Genomic DNA, 19,859 nt, shown 5'->3' with positions numbered 1-19,859 from the left:
ATGGTCTGTAGTGAACATGGCATCCATTTGTAGGGTGGAGTCCTTCCACCAAGTGGACTGTCCTATGGGCATAGGATTTTCTGCCACGAGGCTGCCTGGGACTCACAGCAGTCGGGATTCCTCCTTGAGTTAATTGGGCTAGAGGATGCCCCTCCCCTAGTTTAAAGGCTTTCCATCTAAATCAAACTTGGATACACATTCTTTTTCCAATGGTATCCCTCCCTGCCCCTGGGGCAGGGTGTAAGGGGAGGTTTGCCCCCAGGCTGGTTGGTAGGAGATTGTTGTGAACAGTCCCTATTTTTTAAATTTAATTTTACTTTATTTGTGAACATACTGTACAGAGGAGTTACAATTACATGGGCAGGATAATGCGTACATTTCTTACCAAGCATTGCAGCCTCCTCCTTTGTTTACCATTCACATCACTTTCCAGCCTCCCCCCTCCCCCCCAATCCCAATCCTTCTCTTTCCCCCCCTTCCCCCCCACCGACACCGACATTGTAAACCTCGTTTTCGACATGACAACTTGTACTTCTTATTGTTGCAACAGGTCCACCCATATTCTTAAACAACTGGTTTTTCCCTATCTCCTCCACAAGTTATACTGACATCAAATATAGTGAAAGCAGGGGTTATACTGTGGGGGAGGGACCTACAAAGCAACAAAGAGATAATCTTATAAATGCGTTAGAAACACATGCATGAAAGAAAAAAAACATTAAAATACACATCTAAGGGTTCATTTTACTGACATCACATTATCTGACCTTTTCTACTTGACTCATACATACACTAGATATTACAAATAAGGGAAACCATGGGACCTATGTTTCTTTGGGCCTGGCTTGCTTCACTTAATATAATTTTTTCCAAGTTTTTCCATTTCCTAACAAATGGGGCAATGTCATTCTTTCTGATGGAGGCATAGAATTCCATTGTGTATATATAACACATTTTCTTGATTCACTCATCTACTGAGGGGCATCTGGAAGACTTAAAGAGAAACTTCTCTGAAGAAGAAAGAAGGATGGCCAATAGACACACGAAGAAATGTTCAACATCCCTAGCCATAAAAAAAATGCAAATCAAAACAACATTGAGATATCACCTCACTCCAGTTAGAACGGCAAAAATCAAGAACTCTAACAACAACAGATGCTGGAGGGGATGTGGACAGAAAGGAACCTTACTTCATTGTTGGTGGGAATGTAAACTTGTTCAACCACTTTGGAAAGCAGTATGGAGGTTCCTCAAAAGACTTCACATAGAACTCCCCTATGACCCAGCAATCCCACTTTTGGGCATTTACCCAAATGTTTACAAAGAAGACCACACTAAAGCTACCAGCACAACTATGTTTATTGCAGCATTATTTACCATAGCTAAGATATGGAACCAACCCAGTGGTAGAGCGCTTGCCTTGCGTGCCTGAGGCCCTGGGTTCAATTCGTCAGCACCAAATAAGAAAAAAGCCAGGAACAGTGCTGTGACTCAAGTGGTAGAGTGCTAGCCTTGAGCTGAAGAGCTGAAGGACAGCGCCCAGGCCCAGAGTTCAGGTCCCACGAACCACACCACCCCCAAAAAAAATTCATGACAAAGAAAACTTGAAACAATTTATCTCCACCAGATCAGCATGATAGAAGTGAATCAAATGTATCCTATATAGAGAAGATCAATAAGAAAAGAAACTGGTTATAGAAGATGCTCCCTACCAGAGAACAAGATAAATACATTAAGAGTAGATGAGGCACAGCTCCTAAGATCTCCTAAAAGAACTCCCCCAAATATATAAAATTAGTGGGAATAAATGAGACATCACAACATAAATTAGCAAAATTGTGAATGTGATAAGAGAGAACTTTGAAAACCATATGCCAATCACCTGGAGAATCTTGGAGAAATTGACGCTTTCCTATAGTTGAATTGAGCCAAGAAATGATACATAAGAAGAAATGAAAATTAAATGTCAATAAACTATTTTCCATACCAGAAAAATATAGGACTCAATGGATTTACCATGAAATTAAGGCCTGCATATAACTTACAATACTCAGATCTAACTCTTCAATGGAATAGAAAGTAAAATGGAATTATCAAACACATTCAATGAAGCTAGAATTAGACTCTTCCTCATATCAGATAGGGACTCATCAAAGAAAGAGAACTATGAATCCAGCACTTTGATAAGAATTGATGTAAAAGTTCTTAATAAAATTCTCACCAACCAATTTCAGCAACTATCAAAAAATCATATGCTATGATCAAACAGTATGCATCCTAGGATACAATTGGATTCAATATACTTGTCAATAAACATAATGCACACCATCAGCAGAAGCAGAGACAAGACAACGTGATCATCTATAGAGATGGAGAAATAGCTTTTAACAAGCTCAAATAGCACTTTATGATTAAAATGTCTGAGAAGTTAAGAACGCATGGAAATTTCCTCAATATAATATAAAGTATGTATATGAAAAAGAGATAATAAGACTGTACTTAATGGTGGAAGCATGAAGATATTAAAATCAGGGATGAGAAAAGGATGTCCACTCTCTCTATTATTCTTCAAAACAGTAGTGGACTTTCTAGAAGGGCTATAGGTAAGAGAAAAACATAAAGGGAATTTAAATAGGGAAGAAGTAAACTATCACTTTTCACAGATGAAATGATCCTGTATTTAAAGGACCCTATAGCTTCCTACCTCAAGTTAGTAAAGGTGATGCTAACCTTCGGCAATGTAGCAGGGTATAAAACCCACAAGAATCAGTACTTTTTCTGTGTTACCAACAATGGGAAGACACAGGCTGAAATCCAAAAAACCACCTCATATGTATTAGCCTCAAAATCAAATCAAATCTAAACAAAACAAAACAACAACAATAAAAGTAGGAATCAATTTAACTAAAAATGTGAAGGACCTCTACTGTGAAAACTTTAAAACTCCAAAAAGGGAAATTGAAGAAGATTCAAGGAAATGGAAAGCCTTTCAATGCTCCTTGTTGGAAGAATTAACATTGTGAAAACTGCAATACTGTCCCCAAACAATTGACAATGCAATACCTATCAAAATCCCAACAATATTTGTAGGGAGCTGCGAGAGGCCGCACCTGGAATATGGCACCGGCTTCCGCCCTCCGCCTTCCTGATGGCGAGTGCTCTCTGTGGTAAACAACTCCTTACATGGCTAAGGCAAAGAATCTGGCTTGCTTTCGCGCACCTGAACCTATTGGTCGTTCCCAAGTGGCGTATCAGGGTTGGCTACCCAGCGGGTACTTAACGCTGTGGGGAATTCTCCCCGGGGTTGGGGTCAGAAGATTACTCAAAGGTCCTGAATAAACTGCAGAGAGAAGAGTTCAGTGTCTTGGTCTTCAGTGTCTTCCTTGGTGGTCAGCGGCACGTGGTGGCCCCCCGTACTGGGACTCAGCCATAACCCCAACGAGGACTCAGAACTCTCTGCAGTCAGGGTGGTGCACCGGTAAGTTCCCAGGTAAAAGGGGAATCCGCGACAAAAGCGGGGGTAAGTCCCCAGGTAAAAGGGGAATCTGCGACAAGAGGGGGGGGGGATTTTTGCTCTTCTCTGTAAGATAGGGAAAGAGCAAGAACACGGGGCTAGTCAGTAGAGTAGCCAAAAGTGAAAGTAAAAGTTTGTTTACCAGCTTTAAATGTTTAAAACATGGGTGCTTCTTCTTCGCACCCAATTTTTTTGGCTCTCAATGAGCTACTGCACTCAAAAAATTTAAAAATAAAAAAGAGTACTTTAGAGAGATTTTGAATGAATGTGACATCGTTGCCCCGTGGTTCGCTGTCTCTGGAAGCCTCATGGTGGCCTCTTGGGAGAAACTAGGGAGGGACCTAGATTTTGCCTCTGAACAAGGAACGCTTAAGAGCGGAGTGAGACCAATATGGAAACTGATAAGAGGCTGTCTCCAGGACCAGCGTTGCAGTGAGGCAGGCGGTAGAGAATGGTCAGGCCGCCCTAGAAATGCTGCAGGAAGAAAGATTGGAAAGGGCAGACAGCAAAAAGGAGGAGAGCGGGGGGGTTATACCCCGATTTTGCCGAACTAGAGACCTCTGAGTCTACAGACTCAGAGGAACTACAATCACTCATAGAACAAATAGAAAAAACAAAGATAAGAAAGAGGAGGAAAGGGAAGGAGAGAGAGGACCCAGATAAAGACAAATGCACACCCTCTGTGCACCACCCCACACCTTCGGCCCCTCCGCTCTATGCGGAGGACCCTGGAAATGGCAGCCCCAGCTGTTCTTTCAGCCCAGGCATGTGGAAAGCGGTCAGAACCGAGTTACATCTAGCCTGTCCAATATTTCAGGATCCACAGGGACAGCGGTATCATGAACCCTTAGATTTAAAGGTTATAAAATCTTTAGCTGAGTCTGTGCAGACATACGGAATCACAGCCTCCTTTACTGTAGCCCAGGTGGAGGCCCTAAACAGACACTGCATGACACCTGGTGATTGGAGTGGGCTTGCACGAGCTTGTTTGAGCCCAGGTCAGTATTTAGATTGGAAGGCCTTTTTGATTGAATTTGCTAGTGAAGAGGCTGCAGCCAATCAGGCTGCGGGGAACCCAGCTTGGGACAGAGATATGCTGCTTGGACAGGGGAGATTCGCCAATCAGCAGATAGGCTACCCGGTTCAAGTTTATGAACAAATCAATAAAATTGGCATAAAGGCATTGAAGGCCTTACCAAATAAAGGCGAGGTGAGTGGCAATCTCACCAAAATCCTGCAGGGCTCTATGGAGCCGTTTTCGGACTTTGTTACCCGTATGGTCGAGGCCGCTGGCAGAATTTTTGGTGACCCAGACGCAGCCATGCCATTAATTAAACAGCTTGTTTACCAGCAGTGCACTAAGGAATGCAGAGCTGCCATAACCCCATATAAGAATAGGGGACTAGAAGCATGGATGAAAGTTTGCAGAGAGCTGGGGGGACCACTAACTAATGCTGGATTAACTGCTGCTCTGGTGCAATTAACCCAGAAGAAAGGGGGAGGCTCAGGTGCGTGCTTTAGATGTGGCAAGATGGGACACATAAAGCGTAATTGCCCTGAAAGAGGAAGTGTGATAGAAACAGGAAAGGGACAACAGCCTAAGCAACCTGGGCTGTGCCCTAGATGTAAAAGGGGGAAGCACTGGGCAGTTGAATGCCGATCTGTGAAAGACATCAACGGTCGAACCTTAACGCAGGCCCATTCAAAAAACGGGCAGCAGGGCCCTCGCCCTCAGGGCCCGCAAATATATGGGGCAGTCGAGAACCAGGACAGGAGCTACTACCCAGAACAGTGGCCGACCCTCCGGCACCCCAAGGACCACGGAGAGCCACTGTGGGCTCAGCAGGACTGTACCTCCGTGCCACCACCAGACTCGTATTAACTCCCTGAATGGGGGTCCAGTTAGTTGACACAGACTTCCAAGGACCCCTTGAGCCTGGCACGGTGGGATTGTTGATAGGGAGGTCATCCACAATTCTGTGGGGCCTTAAGGTGCATCCTGGTGTTATTGACCCAGACTATACTGGAATTGTAAAGATTATGGTTGAATCTCCTAAAGGAATTTTAGCCATCTCCCCAGGAGGTAGAATTGCTCAGCTTTTGATTTTACCCAGTTTACATGACCATTTTGCGGCTCAGCCCAAGCTAAGAGGAAAAGGGGGTTTTGGATCCACGGGAACAGACTTAACATTCCTGTCTCTTGATTTGGACCAAAGACCAGTTCTTGAACTCAATGTTGATAATAAGAAAATTTTGGGCCTTTTGGATACTGGGGCAGACAGGAGCATTATTGCCAGAAAAGATTGGCCATCAGGATGGCCTGTACAAGCGTCCTCCCAAACCTTACAAGGTCTGGGATATGCTAAGGCCCCTGACATGAGTGCGAGACAGCTGCACTGGAGTGATGAAGAAGGACATTCCGGTATAATACAGCCTTATGTGTTAGAGCTCCTGTTTTCCTTATGGGGCAGAGACCTTATGAAAGAAATGGGATTTAAATTAAGTAATGACTATTCCCCTGCATCACAGGACATGATGGTGCGTATGGGTTATCACCCCAGTTTTGGACTATGTAAATTTCTATGAGGGAACAAGGAGCCTATTAAAGCGTACCAGAGAAACCACAGGCAGGGCTTGGGTTTTTCCTAGAGGCCACTGGGGGAGGGATCCCCATATCCTGGAAAACGGAGGAGCTGGTGTGGGTGCCTCAGTGGCCACTTTCCTCTGAAAAATTAACTGCCGCCAGGACATTAGTACAGGAACAGTTAACCCAAGGACACATTAAACCATCAGTATCCCCGTGGAATACACCCATTTTTGTTATTAAAAAGAAGTCTGGAAAATGGCGTTTGTTACACGATTTACGAGCCATCAATAACAAGATGCAAATTATGGGCCCCGTACAACAAGGCCTACCTTTGCTTTCTTCCCTGCTGGCCTTTTGGCCCATTATTGTGATTGATATAAAGGATTGTTTTTTTTCCATTCCCCTACCTGATCAAGACAGTGTGAGGTTTGCTTTTACTATTCCCTCCTGCAATCATGAGGAGCCAGATAAAAGATATGAGTGGGTAGTTTTGCCTCAGGGGATGGCCAATGGTCCTACTATGTGCCAACTTTATGTGGACGAAACTCTTGCCCCTCTTAGACAAAAATATCCCAAATTAAGATGCATTCATTATATGGATGATATTTTACTAACAGCAAAGAGTAAACATATGCTGGAAAAGGCGTATGTGGATTTGATTGAGATGCTAAAGTACAGAGGACTGTTTATAGCTCCTGAAAAGGTACAGCAGGACCAGGTTATTGATTACTTAGGAGCAAAAATATGTAAAAATTGCATTAGTCCACAAAAGGTAGAGTTGAGAAAAGATAATCTAAAAACCTTAAATGATTTTCAAAAATTGTTAGGAGATATTAATTGGGTTAGAAACTATTTAAAGCTACCAAATTATGATTTGAGACCCCTTTATGCTATATTACAAGGAGACTCTGCTTTGGATTCTCCTAGAAAGTTAACCAAAGAGGCAAGAGAGACTTTACATAAGATAGAAGAGAGATTACAAAATGCCTGCTTACAGAGAATACAGGAAGACAAGAGTATTACCCTGTGTATACTCCCTACCTTTTCTCAACCTACTGGGTTGTTGTGGCAAGAAGGCCCGTTGTTTTGGATTCACCCGAAAATATCACCGGCCAAGTCCATTGAATATTACCCTACTGCTGTGGCTGGTGTTGCACTCTCTGGAATTCAACAATGCTTACAGTATTTTGGAATTTCCCCGTCTACCATTATAGTTCCTTACACCAGCCATCAAGTTAAAACTTTGTGTGCTACTATAGATGATTGGGCTATTTTACAATGTAGCTTTACTGGCCAAATAGACAACCACTTTCCAAAACATCCCCTTTTGGGGTTTTTCAAGGAACACCCAATTATCTTTCCTAAGGTAACGACTTCTCAACCTATTGTAAGTGCCCCTAATGTATTTACTGATGGCTCAAAAACGGGATGTGGTGTACACATTGTTGAGGCACAATGACCGGTACAACACCAGTTTCAGCCCGGTGCTCCTCAGATGGTAGAGTTAAAAATTGTTATAAAAGTTTTTGAAGCATGCCCGTTTTCTTTTAATTTAATATCTGATTCTGCTTATGTTATTAATGCTCTCAAGGTTTTAGAGGTTGCCAGACCTATTAAGAGTTCCAGTCCGGTTGGTCCATTGTTTCAACAATTACAACAGTTGATTTGGCAGAGAAAATCATGCTTTTATCCCTTGCATATTCGGGCTCATACGGGCCTGCCAGGACCCCTGGGCAAAGGAAATGATGTAGTGGATCAATGGACCAGACAAGAATGGGTATTTATTAGCTCTGTCTTAGACAGAGCCAAAACCTTTCATAAAACATTTCATGTTAATGCAAAGCACTACAACAAAAATTTCAAATTTCTCGAGCCGATGCGAGACAGGTGATATTAGACTGTCCTCGATGTGTAATTTATCAGCATCCGCCTAGTGTTGGGGTTAATCCCCGGGGTTTGCTCCCGCTAAAAGTTTGGCAGATGGATGTGACTCACATCTCTGAGTTTGGACACCAAAAATATGTACATGTGTCTGTGGACACCTCTTCAGGTGTTATACATGCCACGCCCTTGGCTGGAGAAAAGGCACGCAATGTTATTGCCCATTGTTTGGAGGCCTGGGCAGCCTGGGGAAAATCTTATCAACTTAAGACTGACAATGGACCTGCGTACACAGGACAACAGTTTGCCTCCTTTTGTCATCAAATGGAGGTGCAACATATACATGGTTTGCCCTACAATCCCCAAGGCCAAGGCATTGTGGAACGTGCTCACCGCATGATAAAAGAGTGCCTACAAAAACAAAAGTGGGGAATTGGCCATGGCCGTACCCCAAAGGAAAGACTTTCTCTTGCTTTATTTACTATTAATTTTTTAAATTTGGATGCTCAGAGTCAATCCCCAGCAGATAGACATAATGAACCTTATGGCCCAGCAAAAGGGATGGTAAAATGGAAGGATGTCTTGACAGGGCTCTGGCATGGGCCCGATCCCGTACTGACATGGGCACGAGGTTCTGTTTGTGTTTTTCCTCAGGACCAACAAGATCCGGTGTGGGTGCCTGAACGCCTCACTAGAAAAGCCCAGTATGAAGAGGCACGAGTTGCGGGGGGTGATGGTCCTCCTGCTCATCCTTGCGATGGTGTAACCGGGAAGACCAGTACCGAGATGGGGAACCCTGTCTGTGTTCCCGAGACTGATGCCCGTACGACATGATGAATAACTGTTTCCTTGATTACAGCCTCTTCGGGTTCTGGTACCGTGACTGGTGTTGTGGCAACTGCTAAGGGTTGCGGCGGCCAAAGTGTTAAACCTAAATCTTCTATTACTCACAGGCCTACCTCTGTGTGCGTGTATCCCCCATTTTTGTTCATTGTGAGTATGGAAGAACTTACCTCGTGCAGTAACCCAATGCTGGAATGCCTCAAAGTTTAAATATGCTTTAGTTACCCGCATGCCTCATTGGGTGCCTGTGCCTGAGGATGCTCCTAATGCTATGACCCAATCATCTTAAGGAGAGGGGCTGGGAAGGTGGCTCAGTGGTAGAGCACTTCCCCTGCATTCATGCGGCCCTGGGTTCGATTCCCCAGTACCATATAAGCAAAAAGAAAAGAAAAAAGCCGGAAGTGGCGCTGTAGCTCAAGTGGTAGAGCTCTAGTCTTGAGCTGAAGAGCTGAGGGACAGCGCCCAGGCCCAGAGTTCAGGCCCAGGAAAAAACCTATTTAAAAAACGCTGCAAATTTGTCTAAACAGTTGTCTAGTTATCTTTTAGGTAATTGAACTGGGGAGTTGGACAGCCTGATGGAACAGCTCAGGGTTGCCATCGTCATGGTGAACTCAACCTGAGGGGATGCCGGATTGGCGGAGGGGTTATCTTTATGGATCTCGGCTTCTATGAATCATCTTAAGGAATGGGCGGGTTTAGGAGCCCTGACAGGCCTCCTGGTGTTAGCCTCCTTGGTATGTCTGTGGTGCATTTGCCAAATTAGAGGTTCTCAGCATCGCAGTGCAGCCATGATTATCCAAGCCTTTACAGTCATTGGAGAAGGTCAGTCCCCCCAAGCGTGGCTTGCCACCCTAAAACAATGAACACAGATTGCAAAGCCAAAGTACTGCAGTCGAGAGGCATGAGTTTTGCCCTCGAGGAGAGCATGTTTGATTGCACATGGGTTCAATTCGCCTTTTCCCGTCCTTGTGAAAAACGAATCAATGGACAGGCTGAGTCATACCTAGAGAAGGTACCCTCTGGGAGAAGGGTTGTATGCAGTCCTTGCATTGTACAACAGGGATCAGACCTCTGTTCTCATCTGTGTTCTTTAAGCAAAAATGGGGGAACTGTAGGGAGCTGCGAGAGGCCGCACCTGGAATATGGCGCCGGCTTCCGCCCTCCGCCTTCCTGATGGCGAGTGCTCTCTGTGGTAAACAACTCCTTATATGGCTAAGGCAAAGAATCTGGCTTGCTTTCGCGCACCTGAACCTATTGGTGGTTCCCACATGGTGTATCAGGGTTGGCTACCCAGCAGGTACTTAAGGCTGTGGGGAATTCTCCCCGGGGTTGGGGTCAGAAGATTACTCAAAGGTCCCGAATAAACTGCAGAGAGAAGAGTTCGGTGTCGCGTCTTCCTTGGTGGTCGAGGCGGTAGCGACAAATATTCTTCAATGCAGTAGAGAATGCAATCCAAATTTAATATGGAATTACAAAATTACAGTTGAAACAAAGGGCTTAGTAAGGAACTCATGGGCCTATTGTCATCTTACACACACACACGCACACACACACACACACACACACACACACACACACACACACACACACACAGACACCACACAATGGAATTCTATTCACCCATCAGAATGACTTTTCACCAGTCTTGAGGAAAATGAAAGGCTTGGCAAAATTACAAAGAGAAAGGAATGAAGACTCAGAGCAATATAGGTTTCATAGATTCATTCATTTATGGTAGTTAGAAGGTGCCAACAAATGTACAAGTAAACAAGACAGATTCTACTTAGTCCCACTTAGAATGGCCACTATCAGGAAAACTAAAAATAGCAAATGCTGGTGTGGATGTAGCTAAATGGTAACTCTATTACACTGTTGGTGGGGAATTAAAATTTTTAACCTATCTGGAATGCAGTATGGAGTTTCTTCAAAAGACTAAACATAGATCTCTCTTATGACCCATTATTCCTCTCATGGGTAGTAATCCAATAAATAACAACCAATCTCACATTAAAGCTACCAGCATAACCATGTTCAGGGCCCAGGCTCAGAGTTCAAGGACGGGAAGCAAAGTTACCACTGCTGGTATTTGTTTCCTCAAATATGAAACTTTTGACATAAGATAACAAATCATCCTATTTGCAGCAGCTAGGATTGGACTTAACTGTAGTGGGTCATAAAATGGCTTTGTTGAATGTTAGGAAAAGATGTAGGCAGTCCAAGAAAAGAGAGATTTGTTTTTATTGTTGTTGGTCCAGGGGCTTGAAGTCTGGGCTTGGGCACTGTTCCTGAGCTCTTCAACTCAAGGTGAGGGCTGTACCTCTTGAACTTCAGGAACACTTCTGGTTTTCTGGTGGTTTAATGGAGATAAGAGTCTCAGGGACTTTCCTGCCCAGGCTGGCTTTCAACAGTAGTCCTCAGATCTCAGTTTCCTGAGTAGCTAGGATTACACCTGTGATCCACTGTCATCAGGCTAAAAATGGGGTGGGGGTTAATAAAAGAAAACTCATCTCTTCACCAGCTATCACTATTAAAACACTTCATCCTCAACTCATTTCATCAGACATTTGAAAATTTTCTCTTTTCCTTCATGTGGGAATACTGCAGTTAATACCAACTCAGTTGTGAGACTGGATCAATTGTATGGTAATTTCTATGACCTAAATCAAGAACACTTACATCAAAACAAATGAAACCCTCATTTGGAATAATTGTTTTCTCTTTTTATTACAAATCTGTGCTTGATTACTTCATTGGGCCTCCTAACAGAGTGATGACTTTTTCTTTCTCTTCAGCAATTGGACTTCTTCCACATATTTTCAAATATTTAAGAATTCAAAGAGTTCCACTGATATTTCATTAAGCTGACCTCTAAGAAAATGAGCATTTCTGGAATTTGGTCTGCTGTCTTGTCCGTACACACACAGGCATTCTATGATTCATTTGTTCTACAAGGAATTCTATTTTCCAATCTTTGTATTACCAATTTTAGTCTCTCTAATTAATCTTTCTGACCACCTTCTCTGGGCCCCAGTGATCCCCTGGCCTACAGTCAATGTGTTATTCTCCTAAAGATACAAAAACAGCTGGCTAAATTCCTGTTTTATTTGTCTCAAAATGAGGCAATCTGGCATCCTTGCAAATCCATGAATAATCCTCTGTAACCACTTGCAGAAATAGTCTAACAAGATGGCTTTTCAAGGTTGACTGTGAAAAATATTCATTTCCAACTTACCACCATAAAACTGATCACATCCCTGGGAGGAGCATTTTGGAAGGAATGTTCCCCTTCCTTCCTTTTCTTATGATAGATCAAACCATAATATTCTTCAATTGTGGTTAGCCTGGAGCACATTTTCCCAATAATATTCTGTAGTGTAAAAGAGGATCAACTATCAAAATAAAGGTGAAAATACTTGTCTACTAAGACTGATTCATATCTGTTGCTTTTATCTGTTGTTATTTTCATTACTTCAAGCACATGGATAATTTATATTGGGATTAGACAAATTGCAAAGGATTAATGGAATAAACATTCAGTTTACTTTCATATATCAAACAAATACACTTAATCCCTTATGGAAAATTAAATCCAACTGTAGAAACAATGTCAGGAATATAAAATAAGCCTCAATATGAATAATCTGGCACACATAACCCATCATCTACTCAGAAATTCAGTCTCCATAAATGTTTATTTTGTAAAATAATAAAAATTTAATTAATGAATATGACTTTTAAGTATCATCTGAAATACTCCTCATGTATATAATTAACTAGATATCACCTAGACACGTATTTAACATGCATGTAGAAATCAAATTTCCACCATTTAAGCTAGATGAGAGGAGTCATACTCTCCTGTACTGTGTGGTGTGAATTTTACCACAGTGCTGATCCCTTCCACCTAAAACCAAGTGTCATATGCAATAATCTATTATTTGATGTTAAGATGAGTGCTAAGTGTAGAATACACTTTGAACTACTACATTAATTCACAGAAATGAAACAATAATATATATTATTTAACTTCTAATGCTTCTCAATTTTACAATTCATGAAATATATCATTAAAATTAGCTTCACTTTCTTCTTTTCTATAGCTGCTGAAATTAAAATTATATATTAAGCATTCAATATTAAGAAATCAATAATCGGTAACCTATTATTAAAATGATATACTATTAAACTGTGATTTGAAGTATAGTTCTAACAAATTGTGATGCAAAACATTTATTAGAATTAAGGGTAATATTTTAAAAACTTACCAGCTTCTTATTTGTTTCCTAGTTGTGTCATTTGTTTCTCTTCATCCAAATCATCTCTCCACCTTAATTGTTTAGTTTTCTATTTTATTGGTTTGCTGATTGTGCATTTGGTTTTCCCTTTTTAGTGATTGACATGAGGCTGAAAATCTGTACCCCAGTTTATTACTTCCTATGATGAAGTAAAATTCCTGTTCTCCACAGCTGTTGTACTCTTCGTTGTATAGTACAGTATTTTCCCCACTCCCATCTCCTGTATTGCTGCTCTCGAATATTTTATTTTATTTTTTATTTATATTTTATTGTCAACGTAATTTAAAATAGGGTTATACTTATGTAAGTAAGATAATAGATTTATTTCTTTTCTAACTTTTTACCCCGTCCCCCATTTTTCTCCCTCTTCACTCCCAATGCTCACACCAAGATCATTTTCTACATATTGTCGTGTGAGTATCACTGTTACGAAGGTTCCCCCTTTTTCCTTTGTCTCACCATTTTGTTTTTTCCCTTTCCCTTGCCTCGTTCAGCTCAACATATTTACACTACTCAGGGTATCAAAATCAAATATAGTGTCTGTCATAAGTGGGGAAAAAACAAAAAGTTAAAAAGAAATCACGTAGTTCATTAGAACAACAACAACGAAGAACATGTGTTAGAGTTCATTTCACTTGGAATCACCTTTTATGATCATATGTACATAGCAATTGACCTATTCTGCTCATCTACTAAGATTATCCTTGATGTACATAATCATGATCCCCTATTACCCAGTAATCCCACATCTGGTCATTTACCCAAGTGATCACAAACAAGGCCACAGTAAATCTACCAGCACAATTATGTTTATCACAGTATTATTTACCACAGCTAAGATATGGAATCAATCCAGATGCTCCTCAGTAGATGAATGGATAAAAAAAATGTTACACACACACACATACACACATACATACACATGGAATACTATGCTTCCATCATAAAGAATGATACCACCTCATTTGTAAGGAAATAGGAGATCGTCGAAAAAAATCACATCAAGTGAAGCCAGACTTAAAGAAACATAGGTCCCATGGGTTCCCTTATTAGTAATGATTAGTTTATATCAAGGATAATTTCATGTACATTAATTTGGCATTTTGTTCTATGTTGAGCATAAAACGTTATTGCTGTATTGTTTGTTATTATTTCTGCAAACAGGCAAGTATATGTAAAGAATTACGTTCATCTCATCCATTACTGAAGGAAGAACACCTAAAAGAGAAACCCCTACAAGGAAGACCAACTCCTACATATTTAGCTTCATTCCTATGTAAGGCCAGTGTTGTCACCTGTATGCTCACATTAGACATTACAACTCTATACTTGGTCATCCTGTATATCTACTATCATCTATATTGTGACCTAAATGCCCCAGCAATTCCAGTTGCTTTACTTTTTGAAAAATTTCTCTGTTGCTTAGGTTGGTGTGTGTGTGTGTGTGTGTGTGTGTGTGTGTGTGTGTGTGTGTGTGTGTGTGTGTGTGTGTGTGGTTTTACAAAGATCAGAAAGCAACATTTTACTTCATTTAGATTACATCTTTTAGGTCATTGTAAGTTGTGGCTAATGGGAGAAATCTCTTGCTATTTTAAGGATGAAACAGAAAATTATATTTGTGCATGTGCCACAGTTGGTTTATTAGTCTATAGTTGAACACATAACTTTGATTTATATCTTGCCTGTTATGAATAATGTGAATAACAGTGAACTATAGATATATTTACGAGTTACCCAGAGAGAACTAATCATATGATTGGTTGGTCAGATGATATTTCAACTTTGCATTTCTTTAGAAAACTGCATACTACTTTCTACAATGACTATACTAACCTGTATTTTGACCAAGAGTGTAGAAATTTTCCTTTTCTTCACACTCTCACCAACATTATTACCTTTTAAGTTTTTTTTAAAGGGCATGTTTTTACTATGTGCAGTATCCCAGGCTGGCCTTAAGCTCAAATCCTCTTACTCCAACTTCCCAAATGCTTGGAATTACAAGCCTTTACCACCACACCAAGTTCCTTCGAATATTTTTAAGAGTTATAATAGTTATGTAGTAGTATCATAGTAATTTTGAATTGCATTTCTCTAGTGACTTCTATTCACACAGCATTAAGCCAGCATAGAATTGATATTTAACACAACTTTGTAAAGCCACTGGTGATTTTCAGAGCATATTGGAAAACATGTCTATTCAGAGCTTTTATCGATTTTTAATCAAGTTCCTTGTTAATCTCATCTTTAATCTTCTGAGGAACCGCCATACTTCTTTCCAAGTGGTTGTACAAGTTTTCACTCCCACCAAGAATGGAGTAGGGTTCCCTTCTGTCCACATCCCCTCCAGCATCTGTTGTTGTAAAAATGTGGAAATCTTCATCAATTTGCAAGTCATCCTTGCGTAGGGGTCATGCTAATCTTCTCTGTATTTTTCCAATTTTAATGTATGTGCTGCCAAACTGAGCACAGAACATTTTGGAATTGATTTTCCCAAACTAGATAATTCAACAAAAAATAAGTTAAAAAGACTTGTCGTGAAATTTTAGAACCATATATTTCTTAAGCAAGCACACATTTAAGAATAAAGTCAAGTGAGATATGTCAAAAACAAAATAATTCCAGATATTTGTTGTTCAAGAGATATGTAAGAGTAGAAATTCATTATTCTATACATGGCACCTGTCATAATGAGCACTGTAGCAAGTGCTAAGGTTTGTTAAAAGTTTTATTGTTTTATATATGTTTAATACTGGGAATTTGCTTATATATGCAAAAATTAAGACTGTTTGGCAGGTCATAAAACTTTTCCATAAAGTATTTAAGATTTATGGTAGCAGACATATACTACTAAGTATGTACATTTCAGAGTTTTTAGAAACTTTACTATGAGAAGTTGCAAAGTCTGTGTAAAGAAACAGTGAAGAGTTAAGATTTTAACTACACAGTTTCTGTTAAAACTTGAGGCCTTCCTTTACATGTTAGTGAGGAACAAATATGATAAGCCATATACAAATGATGAGATGAGCCATAAATTAAGAGTAACCTTAGTGGGTAACTTTAAAGGCTACTCGTAGCCTACAAAACTCTTGTGAACATCATAATCTTAGCCAGTTTTAAATGTACAGGAATATGAGTAAATAGTAAAATCTAATATGTAGAACATTTCAAAAACTGGAAACACTGGTGTTTGGTTTTTATTTTATTAACCATTAATATTTAATCATTAGTTTTCTTTATTTGTAGCATTGTTTTCCTTTTTGTAATAGAATACAACTTTTCGTAACTCATCACCAGGAGGTACTTTGAGAATGTTACTGGGATGTCCACACCATTTTTTATAGGTGCATGAGAATGTACAAAGAGAAAAATTAAGAACAAAATATTGATTTAAAGTTTTCTCAAGTAGAAATCTCAATCAGAAGTGTTGATAAATGTCTATACCTAAAATCTTAGTCCTAGGCTGAAGCAGTGTCTTTAAAGAATTGAGGATACAAATGTGAGAGCTGTGTTTTGTTTAGGTTTTTGGTTTGGTTTTTGTTTTTGTTGGGCTTGAACTCTGGAGCCTGAGTGCTGTCCCTCAGCTTTTCAGCTCAAAGATGGTGCTACCACTTGAGCCACTGCACCACTTTTGTCTTTTTCTTCTTATATGGTGCTGAGGAATCAAACCCAGGACCTCATGCATGCAAGACAAACATTCTCCCACTGAGCCACCTTCCCAGCTCCTGAAAGACTGTTTTTAAGAAATCATCTAAACAACATTTGCTTTCTGGTTTGGGTTATATAATGAAATATATGAATATCTTTTTATATTTTTGTCATTTTCATACTTCTTTTTATTGTGAAAATACTGTACAGAGGAGTAACAATTACATGGGTAAGATATAATGAGCACATTTCTTATCAAGAATTGTAGCCTCCTCCTTTGTTTCCCCTTCCCATTCCTTCGTATCCTCCCCACCGTCTCCCCAACCAAAGTTGTAAAGTTCTTTTTTCGACATAAAGACTTGTACATCTCATTGTTGAAATGTGTCTTCCTGTATCTCTGTTTTAACGATTTGTTTTTTCCCATCCCCTCCACATACACCAACTTCATATATAGTGAAACCAGGGGTTATACCATGGGGGAGGGACATACAAAGCAATAAAGACATAATTTTATAAATATGTTAGGATCAATCACATGAAAGATCTCTCTCTCTCTTTTTGTCAGGCGTGGGGCTTGAGCTCTAGGCCTGGCAGCTGTCCCTGAGCAATTCAGCTCAAGGCTCATGCTCTACCACTTGAGCCATAGCTCCACATGTAGTTTTCTGGTGTTTTTTTTTTTTAATTGTTATTAAGTGATTACAAAATTTCCCAATTTTCACGGTATTTTCGGATGAAGATGCTCAATTAAAGTCACAAACTCATTCTAACTTTCCTGGAGCAAATTGTTTGTAACATATAATGGTGTACACATATACACCATACATGTCATCAGCAGCATGGGGTTATTTAATAGTGGTTCGACCAGAGGAGTGGAAGTTCTTTGTTTCTTGGTTTCTTATGTCCTTCTGTGTGGGTGATCTGCAGGCAGCCCCTTTGTCTCTGGGACTCCAGCAGCCCCTGCTGGGCCTGCTCACCACCAGTAAGCATTGGGGGAGGAGTCTTCGCACTTCTCTGTTCTGAAATTCTTTTTCTCTCTTTCTTTTTTGTTATTTTCCACCTCCTGTATTTCTATGGGTGTTCATCTTTTTGTTTTTGTGGGTCTCTTGGGGAGATTAAGCTTAGGAACTTGAACTCTCTTTTTGGTTGGGGAGAGCTGTGGCGTTTCCCTACTGCCCCGTTGCCATCTTTGTCCCCCCTCCCATTTTCATACTTCTAAATTTATACTAACTTCAGCCACTTTATCCTTTTCAAAGTCATGAAATAGCTCTGAGAATTTGCTTCTGTGAAGATTGTTTTTGCACTTATTTCTTCTGCTCTCTATCCATTCCCTACTCTCCAGTTAGAATAATTTCAAATAGTAAAAATGGAAAAAGAGAAAAAAATCATGGTGAAAAAACAGGTGTAGAAAATGTAGATTTTTCTGACTACTTCAACCAATGTGAACTATTGGGGAAATCATTTACAACTCATTCCCACTGGTACTCAAAGTCTCTAGTTAGGCAATTCTGATGAAGACAAGGAACTAGATGAAAAAGTGAGAAATGGTATCATTTGCTAGAAAAAAGTGAAGAAGTATCCAAGCAAATTTCTTCATTGGGCTGTTGAAAATAATCGGCTTACTTCAGTGCAGAGACTACTTTCCAAAAAGGCCACTCATGTGAAAATTAGGGATGATGATGAGTATAGCTCTCTTCATCAGGAAGCCTACAGTGGACACTTAGACATTGTCCATGAGTTGTTAGCTCAAGGCAGATATTCATGCAATAACTGTGAATGGCTTGACAACCCTGCATAGTGCTTATATGTGGAATAATACCAGAGTGGCTTCTTTCTTACTTCATCATGATGCAGATACCAATGCCCAAACTAAAGAACTCTTGACAAACTTGCATCTTGCTGCTGGGAATAGAAATAACAAAGGTACGCGGGATCTCCTTCTATTGAAATATTATATCACACCAGGTCAAGAACAACTTGGAAGAAGCTGCATTTGATATTGCCAAAAGGATAAGTATGTATCACTACCTCTTTGAAGTTGTGGAAGGCTGCAAAAATTTTTCTCCTAAGTCATGATGGTTGGGTTAAGTTTCTTAAATATCAAAAATGCCAATCCATCTTTGTGTCCGTACAAAATGTTTTCACAATACAAAGCCACATTAATATCTTACTTTAAAAATTCATGGATTCCATGCTATTCTTCCAAGTGAATTGCCGGACTTTGATGTCAAAATGTATTCAAGATTTGTTTGTATACATCAATAATGATTTCTGCAGAGTTTGTGATTTTTATAATCAGAAATAACTTTAACTTATCTGTTGAAATGAGTAATGCAGAAACTAAAGATATTTCTATTGCTTGTCTGAAAAAGGATATTTTAAGATAATCTGTATTCTGTTTGTATAATATCCATAATCTATTTCATCCTTCCTAGATATAATACTTTTAATTCTACATTGTTTCATAATATATAGGTTCATTAATAGATGTGTCATTTCAGATAGCATTCCATATAGAAACAGTTTAAGATTCCTTTTTGTCCCATAGGTCCTTATAGTATTTTATTTCTTTGGGATAAAATAAAAATGTTATCTAATTTCAAAAGTTTTGTAAAAGTTATGCTATGTAAAGGCCTTTCTAAGGTGATGATTTAATACACTGATGTCAAACTAACTTTCAATTCAATGAATTACATGTATTGTTACAAATGTATTTTTGTAATCAATTTTTAATAACTTTTTCATTTCTTGCATCTGAAGAATGAAAAATATGGAATACTACACAAATTTTCATATCATCCTTGTGCAAGTGCCATGTTAATCTTTGTATTGAAATTTGGATAGACGTGCTGTTGAAGCATGTAGTATCCTCTAAATTTAAGTAGCTAATGATGCAATCTTTATACAGGCATGTATCCTTGGTTGACTATTTGTAACTAGGAAACCTTATTGTTCCTAAAAATGCTATTGATATTACTTCTCTAAAATTCTGTGTATATTGGAAAAAAACTTACACTGTTTGGTCGATTGCTCACATTTGCAATTTTTTTTTGTCAATGAGTATTTTAAGTCTTTTTCATTTTAGATTTCATCATAC

The 19,859-nt window shown here is 39.7% G+C and overlaps 1 non-coding gene and 1 pseudogene across 1 annotated transcript; both read right to left on the bottom strand.

Moving 5' to 3' along the window:
- Window positions 1–15,480: 15,480 nt before the first annotated feature.
- LOC138821918 (U6 spliceosomal RNA) lies at window positions 15,481–15,587 on the bottom strand. Its single transcript, XR_011370263.1, has one exon. It is a non-coding gene; the product is annotated as a U6 spliceosomal RNA (small nuclear RNA).
- Window positions 15,588–19,526: 3,939 nt separating this feature from the next.
- On the bottom strand, window positions 19,527–19,623 carry LOC138821920 (U6 spliceosomal RNA; annotated as a pseudogene).
- Window positions 19,624–19,859: the final 236 nt, after the last annotated feature.

This window comes from Dipodomys merriami, unplaced genomic scaffold, assembly GCF_024711535.1.
Source record: "Dipodomys merriami isolate MVZ:Mamm:240054 unplaced genomic scaffold, mDipMer1.0.p SCAF_963, whole genome shotgun sequence".
Taxonomy (NCBI): Eukaryota; Metazoa; Chordata; class Mammalia; order Rodentia; family Heteromyidae; genus Dipodomys; species Dipodomys merriami.
Note: the sequence above shows the minus strand (reverse complement) of the source record. Positions and strands in the feature narration are given on the sequence as shown.